The 26652-nt window shown below is 37.0% G+C and overlaps 1 protein-coding gene across 14 annotated transcripts in view; it reads left to right on the forward strand.

The window, feature by feature from the left end:
* B3GALT1 (beta-1,3-galactosyltransferase 1) overlaps positions 1 to 26652 on the forward strand; it is a 173119-nt gene that overhangs the window by 21013 nt on the left and 125454 nt on the right. For 7 of the 14 annotated variants that reach the window (XM_038143056.1, XM_038143057.1, XM_038143054.1 and 4 more), the window contains 2 exons: positions 2692 to 2764; positions 4859 to 4925. The exons of 4 other annotated variants lie outside the window; for them this stretch is intronic. The gene's annotated coding sequence lies outside the window, so the exon portion shown is untranslated. 3 more of the 14 variants (XM_038143058.1, XM_038143048.1, XM_038143060.1) reach the window with 2 other exon arrangements.

Consider the following 26652-nt stretch of genomic DNA (forward strand, 5'->3'; position numbering starts at 1 on the left):
ACTTTTTTATTTGGGTTAACAAATAAAGTTATTTAAAATTAGTAAGGATGAAAAGATTTATTATATCAGTTCTTAAAAACTAAAATCATGCTTGGAATTTTGGATACTTCTACTGTAACTTTACTCTCACTCTCTGAACTTCCTGTTCCTGAGTTAAACATCACAAGACTGGCTACTCTGTTGAATAAGATTTTACTGCATTAAGGTATATCATAATGCACCTAAATAATGTTGGTTTTGTCAGTCAGTACCCAGCTGTGGTTTAGTTGAAAATTTCAAACTATAATGAACTAATAAAATCCAACTCAATCTTCATTAGATTTTAGATCTTTCCCTTGAAATATTTGGATGCACTCTCATTCAGGAGGTGGCAGAGAAGTATGACCAGTCCCGTTTTGGAGGCACGGGGGTCTGTGTGCTTTGCATCTGAAGTCTACATAAGCTGCCACATTGTACAAATGCCTTTTCCACCTTCCCTTGTATATCAAAGCTGTATTTAAACTTTCCTAGTGCTGTGGTTGTATCAAATTAAACCTCCTGGAATTCTCTGTGTCACCTTCTATTGCTGCCAGTGACATCTGTAGTCTAGTGTGTTACGGTTTTGGCCTCAAAATAGGCTGCTGTTAACTTTTAGGATATTAACCATTCGGTGCATTCCCCTTCTTGCTGATCTTTTCCAGTGGCCCCTAGAGCTCTGTACCTCAAAGAGTAGTACAGCTTGCTCTTGGTGCAAACTGAAGCATTCAGCCCTTCATGGAATCAATGGAGTCTAACAACTTTATCATATAAATATCCTTAAAAAGATTTTGGGACGTTCATTGATTGACACAATATGGTCAGTTGTCCATTTGCTCTAAATTGAGTGTACAGGGAATTGTGTTCCCTAATTCCTAATCCCATGCTCCTCTCCAGAGAAGCCTGTGCACATCTCTGAGGAAATACCTATTCAGACCCTGTTGGTTCAACCCACCTCTGTAATCAACCGCCATACTTGTAAGATGAATCTGGATGGAATGTAATCAAAGTCCTACAAAAATAGAAAAATATCTATATGGAATTCTAACACATTGACTTCTTAGACAGCTCCTGTTCACTAATACATGTTTTAGCTCAAAAAAAGGTATCTAATATAGGAAGGAAAAATTGTATTTTGTTCATGATTATGCTAATTTAAAACATGCTTGAATTTGGGGGGGTTGTTTGGTTTGTTTTAAACTGAGGTGCTTGCATGCTCATACATTTCTAGATGGGAATAATACTAGTGGTCCTACAACTGAAAAAAGTTAGGGGGCAAATTTACAATGGGAAAGAATTATCATCTCCCTGTCTTGAAGATAAGTCATGTGGACAAATGTACTCAAGCAAAAATGAGAAATAAAATATCTCCAAGGAAAGATGAAATTCAAAGCAACCATCATCGAATAAAACCCACAAGTAATCTCAGATCTATGTATCAAATTTGAGCCAATTCACTAAATTAAAAGCATTGGAATTATATTCGTATTATTTCTTACAGTTACATTTTCCTGGTATACACCAGAAAATCAAGGACATTATATACTGATAAATTTTGTAGCATCTTACTCAATAACTAGAAATATATTGAAGCTTACATTTCTAAGAAGCATTTAGAAGACGATAACTGCTAAAAATTCTGCCCAGTGTGTAGAACAGGCTATTTGGGGTTTTTCAGTAAGGCAAAATACAGAAATATCAGAAAGAACCTGAAAGTCAAGACAACCATTTTAGCCGTTGTTTTTGCTTGTCTGGCAGTAGGAGTTATTTTTCTCTCCTGGGTAAGGTTTTACAGTCACTGGGAATAGAGTACAGCATTTTTTGTGGTCCCACTCAGGAAGCCACCTTTAGTGGCTGAGATAATCCAGCCGTGGCCCCTTTTCCAGCCAAGCAGGAGCTGTGTAGCTGTGCCTTGCTCCCAGGACTCCTGCAGCTTTGGCTGAGTGACCAGCCCTGCCCTGCAGAGCACCAGTGGCTCCTGTCCTCTGCCAGTCACCAGCCTGTCTGCTAAATGCATCAGCAAATACTGCCATTTCAAAACCATGTTTGGCACTGAAAGTCTTTGCATTTTAGTTGTAGCAGCTATTGTTGGGACAAATGAAGTCGCTGTTGGGAACAAATGACATTCCAGCACCTCTGGAAACATCATCAGGTAACACTGTTGGTGCGTTTGGGTAAATTCAGGACACCAAGCTGAAGCTCTGTCTGGTTCTAGGTAGCTTCTGAGAATTAGGATTCCTTCATTCTCTAGCTTTCCACAAAATTATTTGCCTACATTAGAAAATGGAAAATCTACCAGGAAGACAAACAGTTTTCTGCTTTGAAAGCCCATGGGAAAAGTGAAACTAGTTTGTTTTGCCTTGTCATCTGGATGAAGAAATAAATCATGTAATGCCTTTAAGGAAAATAATCACACTTTATTCTTCCCCAAATGGTAATATTGGTGCACAGAAATTAGGAAAGCTGTATTGCACATGCTCTCTCCTGATACTGCATTTGCTTTATTCTAATTTGCATGTAAAAGGAATCACTTGCATGTTAACAATAAGAAGAAAAACCAGGACCCTTCTACCATTAGCTAATCTAATGCCAAAAGCACTGCCACAACAACTTTCCTGACATTTTTTATGTAGGGAAGAGACACATCAACATCTATTATGTTGTTTTCTTCATCAGCTCCCACCCCAGGCGTGCTGAGGTGTAGCGTCAGAGACATGGAAGACAGCATCCTCTACATTCTTACACTGAGGTGAGAAAGTCCCAGCCAAAGCCAGCACAGTAAAAAAAGGGGTAATTTGTAATAAAATGAGATAGATGGTATTGACAATCTGACAGGGCAAATGCTTGTTTGCAGTGGGAATGACTTGCAGTTAGCAGATAAGGTCAGACAGAGGATGTTTCATATCCAAGTCATCATCAGCTACAAAAAAAGTTACTACTTTCCCCCTGGGCAATTGGTCTTGTCATTCACACCTGTCTTTACCATTTTTCCTGATACAAACCTGACTTTTTTATTCTTGAAGCCTGTATGCTAACTATGCACCTATATATCCTGGGCACAGAAGGTAAAGGGGGGAAATAGAGGTTTCCATTATCTAAACCAACATTGAAATACTTAAAGCAGCCAGTTCCTTAGTTTGGTCATGAGGTATTCTGGTAATTCAATATCTTTTTCTTGACATTTTGCCAAGGAAGGTTCTACATTAAAATCTAGAAGACTTATATATCACTCTCCAGAGTTTATTCTTGGTTTCCTTTTATGGTCTTCCAAAATCATCCCAAGTCAGGCTGTGTTACAATGAGTAGGGAAGACAACTCCTTGTGTTATGCACACCCCAAGGATATTGGAGGAGGCATGGAAGAAGCTCATGGATTTCTTGGCATTCATTTCTAATAAAAGACATGAAGTTTTGATGCTCCTTTTCAGCTTTGAATTTTCTGGCTAAAGCAGCATGGTACTATTCAAAACTCTTAAGTACCACTCCAGATCTGCAGAAAAATGCCATATCCTCTTTGGCTGTGTAACAACCCAACTCTCTGTATTAATTACATAAAAATGGCACCCTTTTTACTCTTACCAAACCTATCACCTGATTCATGTAAAGGAAACATTTTAATTCAGTCTACCTTTTTTTCTTTCCTGAAAGCATCAATGAGCATCCAGAGAATGCAGGGAGATAGTGAAAATTCTTAGTGTGCTTTTAATCTACTGTAAGAATCCTTTTCTTGTTAATAATACATGTGAAAGAAGGAGCTTCAATGGACTGATTGGTTCCAGGTGCTCTAACTGTGTATCTCAAATGGTAACAGTGAAAGCAGGGTTTTTAGAAATTGGAGAATGTATTTAATATGTACTTTGAAGAATAACTTCATATCCATTCATTTTATGGGCACTACTCTAAACCACGTATTTTTAGTACATATTCAGTTTTTGCACTAATCTAGGATTTTGTCAAGGCATCCCTGTTGTGCCTTTGTCAAGCAGAATTTGAATAGAATACCTGAGTACAAAGTAGAACACACTAAAGGAAGAAATCTAGCAAAAAAAAATTAAAAAAAAAAAAAATTGCACATCATACTGTAACAAGTAACCTTTTGCACTGTGAAACAGAAGGAAAGCTCAGTGATTTTTCCAGTGTACTCACTTGGCACTCAACCCACTAATAGTGAATTCAAATAAATTAATTTTCAGTTTTCATTGTTTGCTGTGCTCTCTCTTCTTCTATTTGTTTATTGTTACCAACTTTTGTGAGCCTCTCATGAGTTTTGGTAAAAAAGCCAATGTATATTCAGCCTTCTACTCTTTTGAAATAGGGAATAGATTACTGGAAAGAATGGGAAAACTATCAAATATAAATTGACATTGCTGGAAATTAGTTCATTCTGAGTTATGTCCTATTATCAACAGAATTCTGCACAATGCAAATCAAAACACTTGGAAATAAAAGTAAAAAAAAAGAAAATTAAATTATTTTCAACTTCTCTTTAATAAGTGAAGAATAGTAGAGAACCAGAGCATCTTCCCTTCATAAGCAGAAACCAAAAGCAATAAAGATTGAATGATGATCCTGGTACATGAACCTGACACCAGAGGGATGGAGGGTGGGAGTGCCTAGGAGGGTGACAGCTCCAGGAAATATTTAATATTTGTGTGTGTGTCTGTGTGTGTACACACACGTATTCTGAAGGAAGGAGAGAAACAGGAGAGGGTGGCAAGAGATCATTAAAAGACTGAGGAAAAACAAGTGCCCAGAGAATAGAATTAGTAACTCAGCAAGGAGGTTCAGAATGAAACTTGGAGGTGTTGGGGTGCGTTGCCTAAGCAGATGCTCATATTTTGCAGGCAAGAGCTATGCAACTGTGATGAGAAGATGGGAGTGAGTCCAAGGAGGAAACCTAGAAGTGGTCAGGTAGCCTGTAAAGGCAGGTTATTTTTGAAAACGACAAAAGTCAAGATTTGCAAGCTGAGTCAGCATTGTCACTTATTCAAATATACACTCCTGAAGATCCCAGAAATGTGATATTAGGCTTTTAACTTTCCTGTTGTATCAATAAAATCAATAACTTGAACTTTTTCATGTCTATTTCACGATCAGCATTTCAACTGAACCAAAGTGATCCCTGCAGGCATGTAAGCAATATGGCTGACTTTCACAATACAAATGTTTTCTACTTGCATACTCTTACTAATCACTGTTTATGATCCTAACGCTATTCATGGTAGATGTACTGGCTCCTGGATAGTAGCTAGAACAGATGCAAACATGTTAGCTAGAACAGATGCAAACATTGACACACTATTTTGTCCTTTTTATGTTTTCTTTCTTTAGCAAGAATATAGTAATATCTGCTAAGGATGGAGCCTGTAGCACATTTTTCAGAGAAATAATTTGAAATGGCCACTCAGCTCTTTCAGTGGCTTTATTTGCAGCACAACATAAAACCACAATTTATTATTTTGTTGGGCAGAATAAATAACTACAAATCAATAAATCATAAGCTGAGCTCAGGCTGAGGTAGGACATTGTACTTGTGCACCACTGAAGAGAGCAGTGGGGCCCCAAAGCATCCCCTGTGTGCACCATGGACCTCTGAGTCAACATCAGGACCATCTGCCTCATGCTATCACTGCTCTGTTATTGCCAGACACGAGCAGGCCCTGTGCTGGTGCATTCGTGCCTTTCCCTTCTCATTCCAGGGCTGGACTATTTGCATCAGTACTGTATGAAACTCGTAAGAAACCACTGAAGTGTACAGAGCATAAAGACCTCACAACAGTGCATTAAAACAAATGACGATCACTGAACCCTCGTCTGAGATTTTGAAGACATAGAACCCATTTATTTCTCTAGGTGTCAGGACTTTAAGAGCTAAATTTATATAATCTGACAGTACGCAGCATTTGTAGAGCTGCAGCTGGCTTTTCATAGGTATTCTCCAAATAAAAACTATTTTATGTGCCGAGAATCCTGAGATGGAGCTGTTGAGAGTAATTAGGGAAATATAACCTTCCCCACGAGTGATATGCTTTTGGAAACAGATTTTGAATCCTTTTTGTTATGATGATAACTTACTGTTTAAAGAGAACTGTACAGTCACTCATGTTTGCATAATTATACCTTTATCTTGCCAGCTCACTGTGGAAAGCATCATAATGGAAGATGAGAAAACGTTGTAAGGGTGATGGAAATCTTTTTATTCAGACAAATCAGTGGTAGTCCTCTGCTATTGTTTTAAAATATCTGTCAAGATGTATAGAAAAATGCTCTTGTAACTTGAAATTTTAATTTTGTTACAGTCAGTATAATGCTTCTTTCATATTAACATACAACTGGTACCTTAAGTGAACACTGAGGTCATGAAAGAAGGAACCACAACCACGGCAAACTTGAATATCCTAGTAGTAGTGTTTTCCTTTATTACTCACTGATTTATCTTTGGTTCAAATGCAACATGCAGGGTTTAAAACTCTTTTTCTGAACTTGGAGTTCAGAAGAATTTCCAAAGGCTTCCTGATCACAATGTGGCTCTTTGCAATGAAAGCATTACTCATTGCAAGGCTACAGAAGACACAAGAGATGGATGACTTTGGATCAGTGATACAGTTTTTTATGTTATTATTTTAGTGATAAAGCAGAGGAGAAGGAAAATCACAACGACTCAGTGCCAACATGTGACCAAATTATGCAGGCACATGCTAAATGAATTAATTAAAAAACTGGATGCATGTCAAAGGAGACTTGAGAAGTTCATCCTTTAAAGATTTTAACAAGTTCACTCCAGAGAACAATCTTGAGGCAACCTATTCTCAGTTGCCAACCTTACGGAGGTCTATTAAAATCATGAAAAGGATTTGACTTGGATGATTGATCAATTAAATTTTTCTCTGTGTAATGGCAGATGACTCACCTAGCAATGCTGACTTTTTTATGAGCCTCTCATGCTGGCATCAGGACAGGCTGGCCAGCAGGGAGAAACACAACAGAAGAAAAAAATAACTGGAATGTGATTCAAGTTTGTGATGCAAATTGATCACATAATCCACAGATCATAGGAAATGCTACATCATACAGCAGACTGCTAAAGAGTGACCAGTCACTCATGAGCTCTTTTTAGATCAGTGTTCTGACAGTAGAACAGTCTTGTCGAGTCTCCCAACACCTTAAACCATAATGGAAAGCAATCAAGTCAGACTGAAAACTCAGATTCCCACAGGAAACAGCATACAGTGCCTAATAGATTAAGATACCTATTCAGTGAAGTAAAGGTCAAGTACCACTGAAAAAGAAAAATCTACTGCACACTGTTCTTACATTAGGCCTAAATTATAAAGCAAACCCTTTGTCAGAAGTTTACTCTCTAAAAATAACTTAATAGTACTAAGTGTTTAGATTATTTTTATAATTTAAGAAATTTTATCCTTTATCATTTCAGAAATCAAAGTATTTATCATACTGAACTCACTTAAAGTAAACAGTTTTGGTCTAAAGATAGTTATTTCAAGAGAGATAGTATTTTATCTCTGCTAGTAGTATGGGTATATGTGAAAAAGCCAAACAGTTCTGTCATGGACCAGGATGATGCTTAAGAAATAGAAAACATCTCTTCTGGCATGTTCACTTCTCATTTTTGACATCTGGCTGGTCCAATATTGAGCACTTAAATTTATGGTATATGACCGTATGAAAAATAAGGCATTGTGCTTCCATACACAGAAACCCTTTAGAATTCTTCACAGCTGACTCATACAATATTTTCATTTTTTACTAAACTATTTCTTTCAGAAAGTTTTCTTAAAATGCTTGATTATAACAAGGATAGTCATTCATTTGTCATGCCTTTAAAAGGTGTATGAAGTCTACCTAAGAAGCCTTTTGGGTGTGTTACAAGGCCATGTTGTTTTCATTTTCCATTATGTTTGCTGGGTAATTTAAAGTACAAATGGAAAGTTGGTTACTTGAGTGGTGTTTGTAGCAAAGGCTGATAATCTACTGAAGTTTTTTGGCACTGAAACTTAAAAGTCTAACGTTAGCAAGAAAACACTCTCCCAGGTACTGAAAGGACAGTAGAAATCTGCATTTTTCAAATGGCAGTCAGCGGATAAAAACAGGTAATGTCCTTCTACAACCCGACATTTATTCTTGTCTCTAGATTGCAGTTGCCTTTAAAATGCTGGAAATGTACAAAATTGTTCATATAGCCCCTACTTGAAACAAGCTTCCTTATTTACTACTTCCTTCCTCACTTCCTCACGACAAAAACACACAATTGCAGAAATCCCAGAGCTGTCTTTTTGTCTGCCCCATAGCCTATGTCCAGAAGTTTTGTTTTACCAGCTCTAGTGAAAACTAACCTGCATGTGTTTGTCTGTAGATTAGCAAACCTTTACCAAAGTTAAATATTCAAAGATGATACATATCCCTTTATTTGGAAGTGCAAGAATGTTAGGTAATATTACAAAACTGGTTGGCTTTAATGAAATGCCCTGATAATAAAACCATACAATATTTGCATCTCCATTTAACCTTGATTCTCTTTCTGGTTGCTGAGCACTGAAAAATCAAAGTAGTTCATTTTTGTATGATTCTGTGTACCTACCTTATGGGACTCACTGCAGGTTTTTGGGGCAAAAAAAAATCTGTTTCAAGAAGAAATCTCATAGGAATTAAAGTAATTTGAGTAATGGCCAAGATTTTCACAGAGATCTACAGTTCTCTAATTTCCCCTGCTTGAAAAAGGCAGAATTCACAAGCTCCAGAAGCATTAATTAGCTAGTCTAATTAAGGTATTATACAAATTTACAAATAAATTACTCTCTTTTTTTTTATATGAAGCAATCTTTTTTTATACTCTGCTATGCCTACTTGTTAAAAGACTACACACACTTGCAGTGTAGAAGGATTTTAGTACCTGGGCACTGACTGAAGTGCATGACAGGCAGAAAATCTGCAAATCTGCAGTCACCTTGCAGTTTTGGCACTGGCCTCTTTTTGGTGCAGTACAGCACATGCAGCAACTTAGGGGCAAGGACTTACTCCACTGGCAGTTCAGAAGGGAATGTCCTGAGAAGAGTTAGAGGGGACCTTTGGCTCTTTGGTGTTCTAAATGAACAGTCAATTTAGCTGAACCATGCACTGACTCCATTTGGTTGGATTTTTTCTAACAGAAAAGTTTGAAAATTCTTTATAAGGTACAGGAGAGCTGTACTCAATACAGTGTTCTAATGCCTGGACAAAATTTGTAGCAGTAAAGATGGAATTTGTAGATGATCCACATTTAAGATTATTAAAAATTGTTGTGAAATCCTTCTCCAATCCATTCTGCATTTCATATTACTCTTCAGAATATAAAGGGAGAGAATTAAAAGACAAAAAAAAGACAAAAAAGGAGACAACTAAATTAGCTGTTTCACAAAGATTACTAAAATGTTGTAATTGCATATAATTATCTGTAACTAGATAGAAAAATATGTGCCATTGGAGATGTAACAAGAAGTTACTTCAGACAGCTGTTCTTTTCTGCCAGAACAGGCTGTGCTCAATTATGTAAAATCAGAATAATACAAAAGCATATTTTTATATTTTAAAGCTATAAATTAGCTCTGACAATTTATTGAGATATTCTACATGGCTACACAGTACTGCTCCTTGTGGGAGAAAGTGTTTTGAAGAAACCTAAAAGAACTAGATTTATTTTTCTTAATTCCATGCTAATTCTGTTCAATCACATTTCAAGCAGGTGGTGCACAGGACCATGGCCATTTACTGTGGTGGTCCACTGAAGAGCTAGGTGGGGGGCCATGGCTGAGGAAGAAGGCAAAGCATCTGTGCTGAGACAATGGCTCAGCAGCCTATTAGCAATTTCTGCAGATGTTCCCAGGTAATTGGTTAGAGGGTTCCTGTCTAGTTGCATTTCCTTCTCAGCTTTACATAATGTCTCTGACCTAAGGAGACCAATGAAACCTGTAAGTCTGGACTTGACAAGGCTCGTCAGGACAGCCTGCAGGCATTTGGAACCAGTAGAATTCAGTCCACATAAACAAAATTCAGTCTACATAAACACTGAGCTCACTTTTGAGAGAAAGTGTGCAAAATCTGGTTTGTTCTATGAAACCCGTTGTCTCAACCTTGCTCCATATAAACTGGCAATGAGTTTTTCTTCCAGAGGCTTGGCATATTGATCTTTGGACATTGCACTGTACAGTAGCCTGGCATGTTTCTTTTAAAACAAGTTAACAGTGAAATCCTAGCTCATTTATGTGAGTTTCCACATTGATTTCTGTAGCACCTGGACAATTAATAGTATGAACAAGTTTTACAGGCTAGAATAGCTACATGTTAATTACTACTGTTAATTAATACATACCTATTTATAAAAATAGAATATGTGTAATTGATATAATTTTAATTTTTTTTTTTATAATTGATGGCATTTTTTTAAGAGAAAAGCATGAATAAAGAGTTAAAAAAAGGTGAATTCAAATTAGAGCGCAAGACAAGAAATACATGTTTGCAATTTATGCTAAAGTTATCAGATTATGTTAAAAAAACAAGTTGGAATGAAACCATGAGATCTTTAACACAGGAAGAATGACGAAGTGAAAAGATGAAGAACTGAATATGAATCTAAACTAGGCATATGAATATGATAATTTTTTAAAGCATGTGGGACATATTTTTTCATAGTGCCCATACAGAGCTTTCAGTAACCTGCAGTCAACCCCCATTCAAAGATCAAACAGCTTGTCTCTCAAAATAAACAAACCAAAACACAGAGACTGCAAGTCTGTCTTTAAGAAACACAGGTGTGAAGGTGAGGTAGCCAAGTATTTTTCATACATAAAACAAATACCAAATCTTTCTAATGCAGGCAAAGAAAAAAATAAAATTTTCAAAGCTAAAGCATGAGCATTCACTAGGAACTTAAATGCTGTATAAGCAGATCATAGAGCATTTCAGAGTTTCTGTAAAGCCCATGTCAATCTAAAGAAAGAAGAATAGTAGAGAACATTTGTCTAAGTGCTTCTCAGTAGCACAGAGCCAATAAGTAGTATAGTATCATTTTCAAAGATAAATCTGTTTTTCAAAGAAAGTCATGAATGTCTGTGTTATTAAATTTACTTTCATGGAAACTTTTTGGGTAAAGTTCTTGATGTTTATTGTGCACTAATGATCTCATTCTGGAACTGGCAGGGTTCACACATTCACGTTGGTTCAACATTGTACAATAGAATAATATTTACAGGGTTTTCAGTAAGGCTAAATAAAAAATTCTTAAGCATTAAAATCAAGTCTAGACTCCATTATCTGTAAAAAAAAACAGACTGGAAGAAGCTCTCTTTCCCAGGCTGAGGAAGAATTTAACTCCACTGCTGAAGCTTGGTGTGCCACCTGTGTCTGTCTCCCAGAAGTGCTCAATGTGGACACTGTGCAAACACGTGGAGCCACTTCAGGAGCTGCAGCTGGGTCTGCCTGACCCAGAGAGACACTTTGGAACCACAAGTGGCAGCAGGGCATGGCAGGCAAGCTAAAACTGCCTTCAGTTCAGCTCACTACCACATACGTTTTGTCCTGCACGTTCTGGAGGACTCCAAAGCTGGTATCACCCTGTTGGACCTGAGCTGGCCTGATCTATATAAATTTTTTTTTCTCTGCTCTTGCTACCCATGCCAAATGAGGCTCACACAATGCATGGACAATTCTTACTTACAGAGATATTCAGCAAGTGACTTCAGGGGTATTGTCTAAAGTAAGTATTTAGTTCTTCTGAAAGAGTAACTTACTCACTCATCATTTAAATAAGCTTCAGAACATGGTAGAAGGAAAATGCCCCATTTTGCAAAAAGAAAAGAAGTCCTGCTCTACAAAACAGAAAGGAGAATTATGCCAGGAAGCAACACCTGAGAATAAGCACTGGGAAACTGTTGCAAATCTGAATAGCTGGAATCTTGTCTCAAAAAAGTTTAACTCCTCTGTGCCAACCTGTTAGTCTTAGGTGACACACTGAATGTGAAATAGAAGACCTTACAAAAACTAAACATATAGAGAGCACCAAAAATTCATTAAGTCAACTCAATTCTATTATAGGTATTTTCTGGCATCATAAGGCACACACTGATACTATTCCCTGTCTTCAGGGATAAAAAGTTGTTCTTAGTGACGTCCTTGTTAGATGAATATAAATTGGCTATATCACTGTCTAGAGGCTAGACTACCACTGATGTTACCTAAGAATAAATTTCTTAAATGCACAGATTCTAATTTTGCTGTGTTTAACATTAAGTAGTCATTTGCTTTGACTTCTCCTGGTATTTCTGATTATCACTCAGAAACTCAGACTGCCTTTAAAAAGCAGTTCCACTTCTCTTGATATGAGTAGTATCTTTTGCAAACAACATCATAATTTTGGATTTTTTCTTCTAACCTCTGTACTAGGTGACTGTCTGTAGGAGCAGCTGCATATTTTGAGTGAAGTAGATAGGCCATTGTTTGTTTTTGTGTTTAGGAGCAAGCAGAGGTGAGAACTTCATGTCCTGGCTGAGCAAGGACCTTAGGTGGGCTTGGAGCCAGGGAGGAGCCCCAGCTCCTGAACCATTGCTAGTGCTCCCTGCAGCCCTGAGGTGGTTTTTGTTATTAGAAGTAATCATAAGCAACAATAAAATATCTACAAATTCATAATTTAAACAGGGACGTTAAACACAACAGGCATGCCAGAGTGCTTCCAGTTTTGGAAGTACTAAGATGAATCAAATATGATGTTTGATTCAGTGGTCCTTATTAAATACAGACTACAGATGTTTTTTCTGAGAAGTTACCATAGGATTTGTCTTGAGTCTCATACAAGAGTAAATGCATGGAATGATCTGGAAAAGTAAAAGAGTTCAATGGCTGATGCCAATATGCAGCTTTCTGGAAAAAGCACAGATTTAACATATTATTAAAATACACATACTGAGGGAATGCTCAACTTACGGGAGAATAAATTGGTGCAAAGCCTGCTGGGAAGGTAGCAGTTCTACCACTGACTCAGAATGTACTGGACATATTTTCCACCAAGTGCCCATAAGGGAGACAATAACTAATATATTCCTTGCGCAAAAAAGGTGATTGGAAGTGAATTGATTGATTTTTCTTCATTATATAAAATCATTACTTTTTGAGAAGATAGCAGTTTGAGGTTTGATGTACAATTTAAAACTACTTTATGCTATCAAGGATAGCTTGTGATATAGTTGGAAGGGTTGACTTTCTTGAAATAACACAAAATTAAAACAACAAGCCACAAAACCATCTCCTCTCCCTCTCTCTGCCCTTCTTTTGACTTGAATTGTGCGGGTAGCAGACCTCACCAGCAGTTAACAGCCTTAATGACTTTTTTGATCAAGCGTCAATGGCCTTGATCAAGGAGACACAGTTACAGCTTTCTATGCCAACCATTAAATATGGAGAATGAGCTATCCTTGTGCAGAAGTCTGTCTCATCCTTTTTTTATAGATAAACGATGTGTATACATTAAAAATCACGTATTTTCAAAGATATATACATAAAAATATATACAATTATATACATTTGTATATAATATATTTCTAATAGTAGTTAACTTCTAAGCATTTCAGGAAGCCAACTGGACTCCACAATACTTCATAATATGCCAACCTGCTTTTAATATTGGAAAAATATATAGGCTTCCATTAGTGCACAAATGAAGAGGACTTTGTTGCATCTGGGAGCCTTCAAGTGACCGCTGTAAGAGCTAATTGCCTGTGTGTCAAACAAAGACCATGCAGCGAGGGGACAAATTCTGCTTCAGGCACCATGGACACATTCAATGCTAGGTCTGGACTTCCTTGTTAGCTGCTTTTTGTTTGTGGAAACTATCCATTCACATGAATAATTGGTTTTCATAGTGATATTCCTTCTTCCTGTTAGTAAGATCGTCAGAAGAAAGCCTCCTTTTGTTTTAGCTGCTTTTTCAAATTGTTTCAATTTAGTTCCTGACTCCACACAGGCTTATTTCATCTGCAGGATGACAAAAGCTTTCTTGATCACATGAATGTAGTTTTCTGTTAATGAGAACTCTTGAGATTTCTAACATAAGCAGCAAATTTACAAAAAAATGGTTTCTTCTTTTTAAGATTAATTTCATGGAATACTACTAAATTAGGTCAGGCATAAAACGTGCAGGCTCATACCTCTAGATAGAACATAACTGCTACCATTCACTAATAAGAATGTATTCTAATAGCATTGAGGTTAAATCTCCAGGCATCCCTGTTTGCCTCTATTTATAACTACTAAAGTATAAGTGAAATACTAACCATGTGTCTCACATAAAATGAAGAGGGAATCCTATGGTCAAAGTATGATGAATGTGATTTCAAGAAAAAATTTCACTGTGCATTTTATAGAGCTATTAAAGAAATATAAAATAATCAATAATGAGATTTATGGTGCTTCTTAATATTATTGATTTTTTTAGTGTATAGAGTAGGTCGTACTAGACACAATATATTTTCTAGTTTAATTACTGAAAATGGCCTTGTTCTGCTTTTGAATAATCAATGCTCCAAAAAGAGAGGGGAAAAGGTAGTTTTTTACAATGTTATTTTCCTGTCACAGTTTTGATTTTCATTTAGAGTCCTGAGGAATTTATGTGGGGTATCTAGTCATAAGTTTTTACTATTGCACATACCTTGCAAAAATTGTTCAACAAATGTATTTTTTTCATAAAAGAAATAACAGAAGTTCATCATTATTTGCCCAGTCTGCTATGAAGATTTCAGTGCAAATGAGCTGTATGTAGCAGGTTTGTTATCATAATAACTTCTCATATTCAAGAAAAAAAATATGCCTAAAAACACCCCAACCCTAATTTGTAATACGCAACTGGTGTTAGATTGACTTTTCTCTGGTAAGATAATATTTAAAATAGGGATTACAAAATTTAATTGACTTGCTGGCATTTTCTTGGCCATCCACAGGGGTGTTTCCTCTGTCTTCAAGTGTAACAGAAGTGATTTTAATTAGTATTTCATTAGTATTAATAGCTTGTTCTCTATAAGATAATTGCAGGATCCCTTTTAGGATGACTGATTAGAATTCAGATGTTAAACTGGTGCCATCAGAGCAGAGATGGTTTTGACTCTGCTAGAGTGTGATCTATCAAATTCCTCCAAGGAGAGGTAGAGACTACTAGAAAATCAAGATTATTCTGCAAAAAAAGTTATTTCCCATAATTTAAAAAGCAAAGAGAAATGCCCTCCTTAGGTAGTTGAATTTCATATCATTTTTAAACTCATTTAGACTGTTATTTCAGGATGCAGAAAACTGGGTGATGGAGAAAGGTATGTAAAAGAGAAAATAAGTAACAAAAGGTCGTGCAGAACAAATCACCAGACTTACTAGGAAAAAATGCTGAATTCCTTTATGCAGGTAACTCCTCTCAAATAAACTCTCTTCAACTTGATTTTGTGGTCTTGCACTACTGGGCTAGACAAGACTAGAGACCACCAGGAAACCCAGTGGTTACTCTTGAAGATCACTGAGTTACAGTGTCCAACTAGGAATATTTGGAGAATATATGTCCAATCTTTATTGTTTAAAATCCTCTGTATCAACTCCACATTTCTCAGAGTGAAAGCTGCAGCATCATTCAAGCCTAATAAGTGGTACTGGATTTTGTAAAATTCAATTGCAAACCCTGAAATTTAGTGCCATATATTCAGGTTGCTGTTCTTTAGGTCTGTCCTTGTACTCGTCAAACAAAGAACATTCCAGCAGGCATCGATACGAAACAGGAAATCTCTTACTACAGCTTTCAACTCATTAAAGGTTTTCCCAGTTGGCAGTATAGGGATAAAAGCTCTTACAAATGGATTGCAGGGGAGATAAAAATACAAGGAGAAAATTGTTAAATGGATTAATGAAGAGTTGATGAAATTAGTAAATTTTAAAATAGTTGGCAAGCTGAATAAACTTATTTAGGTAAATATGCTCTCAAGAGATAGGAGGATCAGAATACAACACAGAACTTGTAAAATAGCTATTTAAATAATATAAATAAGGAAATGCTTGAAGAATTTTAATGTTCAAAATATTGTCAACATTTGTGCTCCTTTTAAGATGCTAAAATCAATCATTAATGGAGTTCCTGAACATCTTGGAATTAGTTTTGTAGAAGTATGAATATAGTGCTGTGAAATATCTGAAAAATGGGGACAAGGAGAATAAATGAAAGCAGCATCAATCTTTCTTCTAAATCCTAAACCTGAACAATGTAGTGCTCCCTGCTATTGTCCATACGTTTGCACCAGCTGGTGGTATTATTCAGAATTGTGCTATGATTCATCCACACAAAAAACTGTGTATGACAGAGATTGTTACTTCTCTTGTAGTTTCCTACTAGGAGACTTGAGGCAAGATGGCATATGTAATCAGTTAACAGTCTTTTGTCAGGGACATCAACTGAACAAATTGATGACTTCTTCTGTGCTGAATTAAACAGTGTTATTTCCACAAGTGTCTCATACATAGACAAAGGCAGAATGTGCTGGTAACTTTTTGGAACTCTGAAAATGTGATTTACAAGAAAGCTACCTAGAGTGCTTTGTTGGGAAGTTCTTTATATCTTTGTTCCTCAGTCATCTGTGTTAGTTATTTATTATAGCTCTAGTAATTGCTCTTTACCAGTTATCATCTCCTAAGAGTCCAGTAGAAGTGTGGCAAGAATATTTGCTATTTTGGCTCCTTCATTTTTTTTTCAGTCTTCTTTTTCTTTGTTTTCATCCTGCAAGATCTTACCAGAAAATGCTTTAGAGCTTTTCAGGTCATCAACAGAAAAACAATATTCCTTATTTGAATAGTTTTGGCTGAGAGATGGCTAAGTGGTACTTACACCACAAAAGCTATTCTATAATAATTAAAGCAGAGCTGAAGTTCTGTGTTTAAAATTGTAACAGGGTCCTGCACTGGGGAGAAATAGCCCCATGCACCAGGCTGGGAGCTGACCTACTGGAAAGCAGCTCTGAGGAGAAGGACAACCAGCTGCCCATGAGCCACCCTTGTGGCCAAGAGGTCAGTGGTGTCCCGGGGTGCATTAGGAAGAGCATTGCCAGCAGTTCAAGGGAGCTGATCCTGCCCCTCTACTCTGCCCTGGTGAGGCGCATCTGAAGTGCTGTGCCCAGTTCTGGGCTCCTCAGGACCACAGGGACATGGAGGTTCTGGAGCGGGTGCAGCAAAGGTGAGCGGGGGTCTGGGGCACCTCACTCAAGGAAAGGCTGAGGGAGCTGGGCCTGTTCAGCCTGAACAAGACTGAGGGGAGCCTCATCAGTGTTGGTAAATGTCTGAAGGGAGGCTGTCAGGAGGATGGATCCAAGCCCTGCTTGGCACTTCCCATCAGAAAGACAAGAGGCAGTGGGCAGAAACTGCTGCACAGGAGGTTCCACCTGAACACACGGAGAGACTTCATTGTGAGGGTGGCTGTGCTCTGGAACAGTTGCCCAGAGAGATTGTGGAGTCTCCTTCTTGAGAGATATTTAAAAGCTGTCTGGACACAATCCTAGTAGTGTGCTCTAGGGCACCCTGCTTGAGCAGGCAGGTTGAGCGCAGGACTGGATAACCTCCAGTGGTCCCTTCAAACTTTAACACCCAACACATCCCCCACGCCCACCCAAAAATTAGGATATTTTTAAGAACTAAAATATAATAAGTGATGTGACTGAATATTCATAGATATTCTGTTACATGCAAATTAAGTAATATAAATTAATCCTTGAGGTAATGTTACCAATATGGCTCTGTTTTCTAGTTTCTATGTGAGAAGATGAATTTGCAAAGAAAAGAGCAATGTGATGTCAAGATGTGGAAAACGAAATAAAAACCCTGAGAGGACAAGTAGACATTCTCACATCCTGAGAAAGGATGTGAGAAAGAAAAGATTTTCATATTTTTGTTGGCATATCTTAAAAAATTTCACAGTTGCCTGAAAATTAGCTTGTTAATGAATTCAAAATATGATGGAGACAATAATGCCATCTTAAATCAACACACCAACAGTTTAGAGTAGTAAATGAGAAGCTCAGGTGCCTTGGAAGTATATGATTACTAAAGTCAGAAAGAAGCAACATTATGTACATCCATTGACCCTTTAGAAACCTCCTTACATGAATAACTTCATCATCATTTTGAACAGAAAAAAATCAGAAAAAAATCAGAAAAAATCTGATTTTTTCATACATCCCTTAACACAACATATGAATGAATAGAAAGATTACGTAGGTACAGTTTTCATGGTTTGTTTCTCAAGATCCTTTTTTCTTTTGTTTAGTTTCTTATTTTGACACTAATATTGACTTAATATTTCTGTATACTTACAGTATTCTGTATTCCTTAGTTATTTCACAGATAACATGTGTGAAAATCCCAGATCACTTGTGGATGACCCAAAGGACACAAATTTGATATTCCAGATCTTTTCAGACCAAAGCCTGAGCATGTTTAGAGTGAAATGAAGTGTGGCACTTTTTGTGAACTGTATGAGAAGTAAGGAGGGGAGTGTAAAACCTCTTGCTTTCTTTAGTATCTCATTTTTTTGACATATTTCTCCCTTTATAATGAGCATTTACATTTTGAGAAGCCAGAAGTCATAAACACACAATGGTAGGGAAGTGTGAGCTCCTCTGACATCATTTTGATCCTGTTTGAATGACAGTGGTTGAAAGTTCACTGCTACTGTTTTGAATCCTTTAAGGTAAACTGAAGTCAAAGAGAAGGCATTAAAAAGGTTCAAAGGGGGGAAAAAAGTGGAAAGGAAAATGAGGGGATGCAACAGATAATTCTCAAGTAAAGCATGGAAAATAGGAAGAGTCAAGAAAAAAATGGGGATGTAACAAGCTGGTAATGATGATACTCCCAGTTCTCAATGAAATGGGGATACTGGCTGTGTAGGTTACCATTCTATTCCTGTCTGTTCATATAGATCACCTCCTCTGCTGGTCTGACTTTCCTGTACTCAGTAGGATTAAGAAATTTTTGCCTCCTGGGGAAGTAGCAAAGTTCTATATTAAACACAGTGTTTAAATAGTGTATTTTAAAAATATATATTATATATATGTATGTACAGATATATGTGTAAGTATATAGAATCATAGAAACATGTCGGTTAGAAAAGATGTTTAATGTCATAGATTCCAGACTAACACTGTCATGTTTACCACTAAACCATGTCCCCAAGTGCCACATAGACGCATCTTTTAAATATATCTAAGGATGGTGACTTAACCCCTTTCCCTGGGAAGCCTGCTTCATTGCTTGATAATCAATCTTCAATTTAATTTCAATTTTCAATCTTTCAATTTTTAATTTGAATTTTTTCTTGTTAAATTTGTCCCAATATACAACCTGAACCTCCCCTGGCAACTTGGCAACTTGAAGCCATTTCCTCTTGTCCAAGCTTGCTACTTGGAAGAAAAACCTGACCCCCACCTGGCTACAACATCCTCTCCTGCAGCTGTAGAGAGTAATAAGTTCTCTCCTGAGCCTCCTCTCCTCCAGGCTAAACAGCCTCAGCTCCCGCAGCCACTTCTTGTAAGACTTGCATATATATGTAAATATAATTTTTATATATACAAATATATGTAAAGAACAGGTATTCCTATTTTTATTAACTTGTGCCCTTTTGCAATGCTGAGCTGTTGCCTGAGACTACTGCCCATTTCAGGGTCTGTGTTTTAAGACAATGTCTGTGTAACAAATCAGAGGTAGCAACTTCTGTGTACGTATGCTGGCAGCTTTAGGGTTTTTTACAAGCTTGGAAGAGGCCATGATTTCTGCAAACCAAGAAAATAACATCAATTCAAAAGAATTAGTGTATTACATGTTGTTTTATTTTACAACAAAAGTGGATGCCTGTGGTGGGCAAATCACTTTGCTACAGGCATTTCCAAGATAGAATGTGTCTCTGAGAGTGGCTGCCGCGGGGAAGCCAGCTCCTGATCATCAGAATTATTTCTTCAGGTAAACTGACAGGCAAGTGGAAAAACCTGTTACGCTCTATGTCCTTGTTTGGCAGTAAGTGGAACAATTCTGTTTACCATGGATTTTATGGCTCTACCTAATGATCAGGAAAACTGAGTTCTTGAACATCTGTAAGTCAGGCTGAGAGGAGAGGACAGGTCTTCCAAAGCACTGATCTCGCTCTCGTTTTGGATGTGCACTCAACTGTTTTAATCTACACTACAGTATAATTGGCTAACTGAGAAAAAAAAAAAAGAAACTCCCATCATGTCTCAAAGGATATGAGTCCAAAGAGTCATAATGCTCATTGGAGTGGCAAGCAAGTGTCAGGACATTAGGGTGATTACAGACTTTCCATATTTCCAAGGAAAGTGGATTTCTTTGCTTGACTGGAGAGATAAGAACTCTCAAGCTGAAAAAGGAGGTCTCAGTAGACATTAAGTTGATAATTTCAGCTCTATGTCACTTGATTTGATTGAAACATTGTCTTATTTTAGCTTGGTTTAGGTACGCTATTAACCTACAGTGCCCCCAGAAGAAAGCAGTATCGTACTTGAAAGAATTCTGGAGGGTTTCATGTTGAAATCAGCTGACTTACTGTTCAAGTGGGAGACAGTAATGTTGGTTGTGTTCATGTTTCCTGTGAAGTTTGTGAACGGATCCATCACTCAACTATTCTCCTAAATTATTTTACATGTTAAGAACAGCATTTTAATTACATTCCTCATTTACCTAGTTGAGTTATTCACATATTAAAATATTACTATGAGTGATACTGCAACAATATGACAGCATTTAGCATCAAATAGCACTTCATTATAAGCAAGATTTCATTTTCATACTACTCCTGTGTCTCACAGTAAGCAACAAAAATATTAAAGAATTAGTGACAAGAGAAGGCATTGATTCAAGTTCCACATTTTCTTTTAACATAAGCCAAATGCTACACTTGTGTAATACCAGAAGAGGCAAGTATAGTTTCTTCCTATTTAGATGTGACAGTCTAAAATAAATTATTTTTAGAAAAAGTTTACTTTTACAAAGGAAATAGCATTAGACAGAATGTCAGAAGCCTCAAGCTGACATTCACTAGTGTTTACCAGAAGAAAAGGTAATTCTAGCTTTCTCAGTTTACAGCTGAAAGTTGTCAGCACCATCCAATGGCTACGTCCACCATTGATACTCATAATACCTCTTAGACTCCAAAAATACCTTAGCAGTCTTTCCATCTACTCTAGACTTTCAGACTAATAACTGAGTTTGGGCTTTTAAGAAATTTGGCCCTATAATTATGTTGTTTTCATGTGAGAGTGATTCTCTGAATCCAAATATCCCTACCCTCTATCTTCTCTAATCCTGTACGTGACCCAAACTCACTGTCTCTCTTCAGAGGCTTCCTGGGGATTGTTTTAGGGTCTGCCTTTACACTGTTGACAACAACTTTTGTGTCATTCATTCACTCTGAAAGAGAGCCTAAATATGTGAGTTCCGAACAATGTAGAGACTTCTCCAGACTCTGATGATGAACAGCATTTCTTTAATTTCCATTACACTAGCACATAAAGCTATTGAGGATGACAGTGGGAAGTCAGAATTGGCCAGCAGATTGGCCTGAGGAAGAAGAGCAACCCTACAATACACATAGCAGAGATTTTGTCAAATGCTGTATAAAAAGTAAAGCAATGCAGTGAACATGAGATAACAAGCCATATTCATGTCAGAACGCAAAATTACTTAATTAAAAGAGAATAATAAGAAAATAATAAGAGAATCAATTAAAAAAGCTGATGGATGTAGTAGCTGTGATGAATTTTTCCTGTTTCTTAACTGAGACAGCGTTGGCTATCCAGACATAATACAGCACCATGTATGCTAGCAAGGTACAAGATGGTCGCTAACTGAAAAATTGCTTGTTCTGCAGCAAGGAAGCCAGGTGATAAATTATGTAGCGTGGTATGAATTTAGTTGCTTGAAAAACAAAAGCTGGTTTGAAACAAAATGAAATGAATATCTTGGTAGTTGCCCAGATGTCTGATTTTAACTTGGCTTTTCTGGAAAAAATTGTTACTGTTATAAACATGCCGTGATTTCACTTAATAAATACAACAGAGTATTATTAGGAAATAAGCTGGAGCGTTTTGGAAAAGAACAGTTCAATGAGGCCACAGAGGGAAGGATAACCTCAGGGAGAAGAGTTAATAATAGTCCCAAGTAACTTTATATTGACCAGTCTAAAGTCTGAAATATTTGTCCATGTCATTATTCTTGGGAGAGATATAGGACATGAAACTTTACTTTTTTTTTTTTTAATATATTTTGTTTACACTCAAGTATTGGATAATGTACACAGAGATCTAATTGATAAATGCTTTAAATCCCAAAGGGTTAATGTGCACGTTGAACAGGCTGGGTCACTAACATGATGAATTCTTATGGCTAATAGTATCTACTGTTCCATAGCACTGTTACCTTTACTAACTGCATTTACTGAATGGTATTGAACTCACAAAAGCAAGTCCTGAGAGAGCTTTCCTGTAACAAACAGAAAACCACAAGAATAAAAATTGTCCACTGGCCATTCCAATAGGATGTTTTAAAATGACAAAGTAAAAATTATTTGCAGTTTTCTGGTTGTTCTTTTTAGTGAAGTTAGATATGCAAAATGTATAATACCTTAAAAATTTAGCTTATAATTGGTTTACCATATAGACAGAGTTTAAGAACAACAGATAACGTGTTTTTAATACAAAATTCAGGAGTAACTTCAGTGCTTAGAAAAATAATAAAAAATATTATCTCTGTAAAGTTATTACTTCATTTATACTAGGTCACTTGACACATCTAGAATCCAAACAGATGTCTTGAATTAATTGAGTAGACAGGAGTGATAAACTTTCAAAGCTCTGCTGACCTTGTAGTAGCTATCACAAATTGCAGTACCTGAAGATCTTATTCTTTTGCTTTTATGGTTAATTTATCTTTGGCTAAAGGTCAAAATCAGTCCATTCAATAAGCAATTTAAAATTAAAAGCTCTAATAACATTTCAGTGAAGTTCTGTCATTCTGTTACATAAAGTGATTAAATGAATTTAATTATATTATTAAATTTTCTAATTACTGGTTTTCACGTGTTAAAGGAGTCTGAAAATACCCCACGCCATTATCAGAATAGTGTGTTTAAGTACATTTTCTTATACAGATTTACTGATGCCTGTAGGTTTTGGACTGTGTTTGGTTTTAAGGAGATTATTTTTCACAGACTTTACCTCAAAAAGTCCTAACTGTGATGTAATGTGGTATTTGTTCTGAAACAGAAAGATAATTTTTAAAAATAGAAGTGTTAATCTTTTCATGCATGTTGAACTCAGGTTTCTGAGTACTTCCAACAAAATAATCTACCCTAGAGGGTTTATTTATATTATACTGGGTTTATGTCATATAACTTTCTAAATACTACTTTTACAAGGTATGGACATAATAGTATCAGCTCAAATTATATTTTTAAACATAAATATACTCATAATGCTTTACACTAGGAAAGCTAAAATAACATTTTTAAAAGCAAATTTTGTGCAGTAAGGAGAATTTTTCAAGTATAATAAGGAAATGTCAGTAATGTACTCTCAGTACTATTGTCAGTAATGCTCGATGTAAAAGTCATGAAAGTAAAGCATAATTTCTGAATGGACAGAACAGAAAAAAATCTGACAGATTTGTTCATATATACCTTTTCACAAGTCAGGAACAGGAATCAGAAATTACAGTTCAAAATTAATCTAATCAAGTTTGATTTAAATCTACCCAGATTTGTTAGAGGATTGTGTACAAACATTCTTTGAGTTTGAACTCACATTTATTTCATGAGCAAACATACAGGTTTTACATCAGCCCAGGTTTCCCAGGGAGAGCTTAGTCTCTTTACTGTGAGGGTCTGTGTGCAGGCAACAACATGTGCAGAGACCCCAACACCACAACTAGGTTGTAAGGTACAAGGCAACCTGGAGAGAGGAGACCAGGAGACTTCGTGGCTTGGCTACACTGTTACATATTCTGCCTTGTGGAGACTGTTGAATGAACTTAATTTTGTCCTTATGTAATAGAGAATGTAATTTCCTGGGAAGTCAAATTGGAAGGAAAGCTCCACAAATCTGGACAATGGAAATTATTTATATAAATAATGTAATACTAAAATAAAAGGTGAACTAGAAAAACAACTCCAGGGGCAGGGAAGCAGAGGTTAGAAGAAAGAAGGGTTAAGCTGTTTTATTAAAACATAGTGATCAAAGATCACAAGTAATGCTTAACATTTTCTAAGATCAAATGAACAGCTTCCTAAAATTAGAGACTTAGAGACAGTGAATGTCTCCAGTGATCCTTTATTAATACAACTGCTTATAAAATGAAATTTATTACATGCAAGAAAAAATAAATCCTGTGTTCCCCTTTGTGAGCTTCATTTTGTGAAAAGTTATTAAAGTTATTTTCAAATCTTATGCCTAAGAGAAGGAATTACAACTCCTGCTGTACCCATGCAATTGCTTCAAGTCCAAAGTGACTGAATCTCCAGATTTTCTCTGTGGAATCCATTTAATCAATTGCTCAGATACAACAGACTATTACAAGCTCATACATGTTTAATGATATAATGTGAGCTTCAGGACAAGTTCACGAGGTGACACTGGTCCTGTCTCAAAATACATTGAGTTTCAGCCTTCTGTGCCTTTTCGCTTGGCCTAAATCCCTTGAAGTGCTGGGATGTTACAGAGAAGCACAGCAGTGTACTTAGTAGGAGGGCTGAGGACACTGCATTTGAGGCATCTGCAGCTTTCTCTAACCCAAAGACTAGGAAGAAAACTTGGTGTTCCCTATGGTAGGCTGGAACATGAACAAAAGGGACAGCAGTGCATAAAAGAAATCGTTATAATGCTGACAACATGCACAGAAAAACATTCAAAAGCATAATAAGGGTTAAAAAAAATCTTGTCTGTAGGAAGCTGGGGCAAAGAAACAAAACTAAACAATGACTTCTGCCAACTCTTTTCTGTTCATATATTCACTTCTATTCAGGATCCTTTACTGTGTCCTTTACCAATGGCTGAGTGCTTGGCATCAGCCCTGCCAGGGCATTCAGATCTGTGAGGGAGCAACACTGAGCCTCTGTCAGAAATCCTAATTCTTCAATGCCCCAGGCAGGTCATGAGGGAGCCTGGTATCTGCCCAAGCGGCACAGGCACAGATTAATGATTACCTTCCCAAGTTTCTGGCCATTCCAGCACAGCCCTGGGCAGTTGCTGGCTGCCGTCCAGTCAGCAATTTTCCAGTTCAGAAAGCTGTGAGTAGCTGTGAAGAAACATAAATCACGACTATCTGTCCTTGGCCTGTGCAATAATAGCCCATGGTCAAAAACCAGCCAAAGACAGAAGATACCCAGGAATTCGGCAGTGCTGTTTCACACAGGTGTCTGACATCTTTGCTGTGTGTAAGGGCCCTTGCCTAAACTTTGTGTACATTTTGGGGATCATAGCATGGTATTTTATTCATAGTCATAAGTCAATATTATGCTGTGTGGAGATCTTTACAAAACCCTAACCCTAGGTGAAACATGAGAGAAAATGAGCAACAGCATCTGCTCTTCCTGGGAAGACTGACAGACAATAAAGGCAGCTGGATAGAGCATTGAATATCAGAGGACCCTTGAGTCCAGGAATTCAGCCTTGGTGTGTGGCCTTGAGATCAGAAGCAAGTGAAGCTGTAGCATATCAACTAAAATACAAAAGTGTTTGTTCAAAATTTCCTAAGAGCTGCCCATACTTCATTTCTGTGAAAGGTTTTTTATGACAGTTCTTAAATATAGACAGGAAATAAGACTGCAAATGCTGGCAGGGGCTTCAAAGAACAGGACACTGGAAGGTGGTGAACATAAAGAAGGTAGAGTCTTATTTAGAACTTGTATACCACATGGATGCAAATTATTTCATTGTCTGTTTCTGCATTGTATTGTAAGTAGAGGTTGTTCTTCTCAGTGCTACCATATGGGGTGTGCTTTTGAACACTTTTTGACAGGTTTTTTCCTAGAATTTACTCTGTTTTACTTCTCTGTAGTTTTTCAATTACAGAGGTGTTTTGGCAGAACGGGTTATAAGGGTCGGACAATGCCTTTGGTGTAGGCTTTTGGTCAATTTTGTGGCTTTATTGTGGGTGCTAGTTTGAACATTCACCCTGCTCATAAGGAGACATGGAATGCTATGTCTGGTATGTAACCGTTTGCTCTAGCTTGGCCTGCAAATTCTGCTAAGAGGCAATCAGGGACCCAGCTAAGCTTTTGGATACAACACAAACAGAACTCAGGACAAACGGGGCAAAGTGCATAAGGAAACACTACTGTTGAGAAAGAAATAACAGTACATAGGACTCAGTTCTCCTTCGCAGTATAATGATGTTTACTTGGACTATCCCTGTAGCTAAAGTGGAGGAATCTACTGAAGGCATACTGTGCACTGCAAATGTCTACGCTGGGATGTAGAGATCATGCCAAACATTTACACCCAGCTTCACTACTAACTAATTTTCTTGCAGGAATGACTCTTAAAGCAAGGGGGTTCTATGCCTGCCAGAGTCCATCATA

The sequence above is a fragment of the Motacilla alba genome, chromosome 7, assembly GCF_015832195.1.
Source record: "Motacilla alba alba isolate MOTALB_02 chromosome 7, Motacilla_alba_V1.0_pri, whole genome shotgun sequence".
Classification (NCBI taxonomy): domain Eukaryota; kingdom Metazoa; phylum Chordata; class Aves; order Passeriformes; family Motacillidae; genus Motacilla; species Motacilla alba.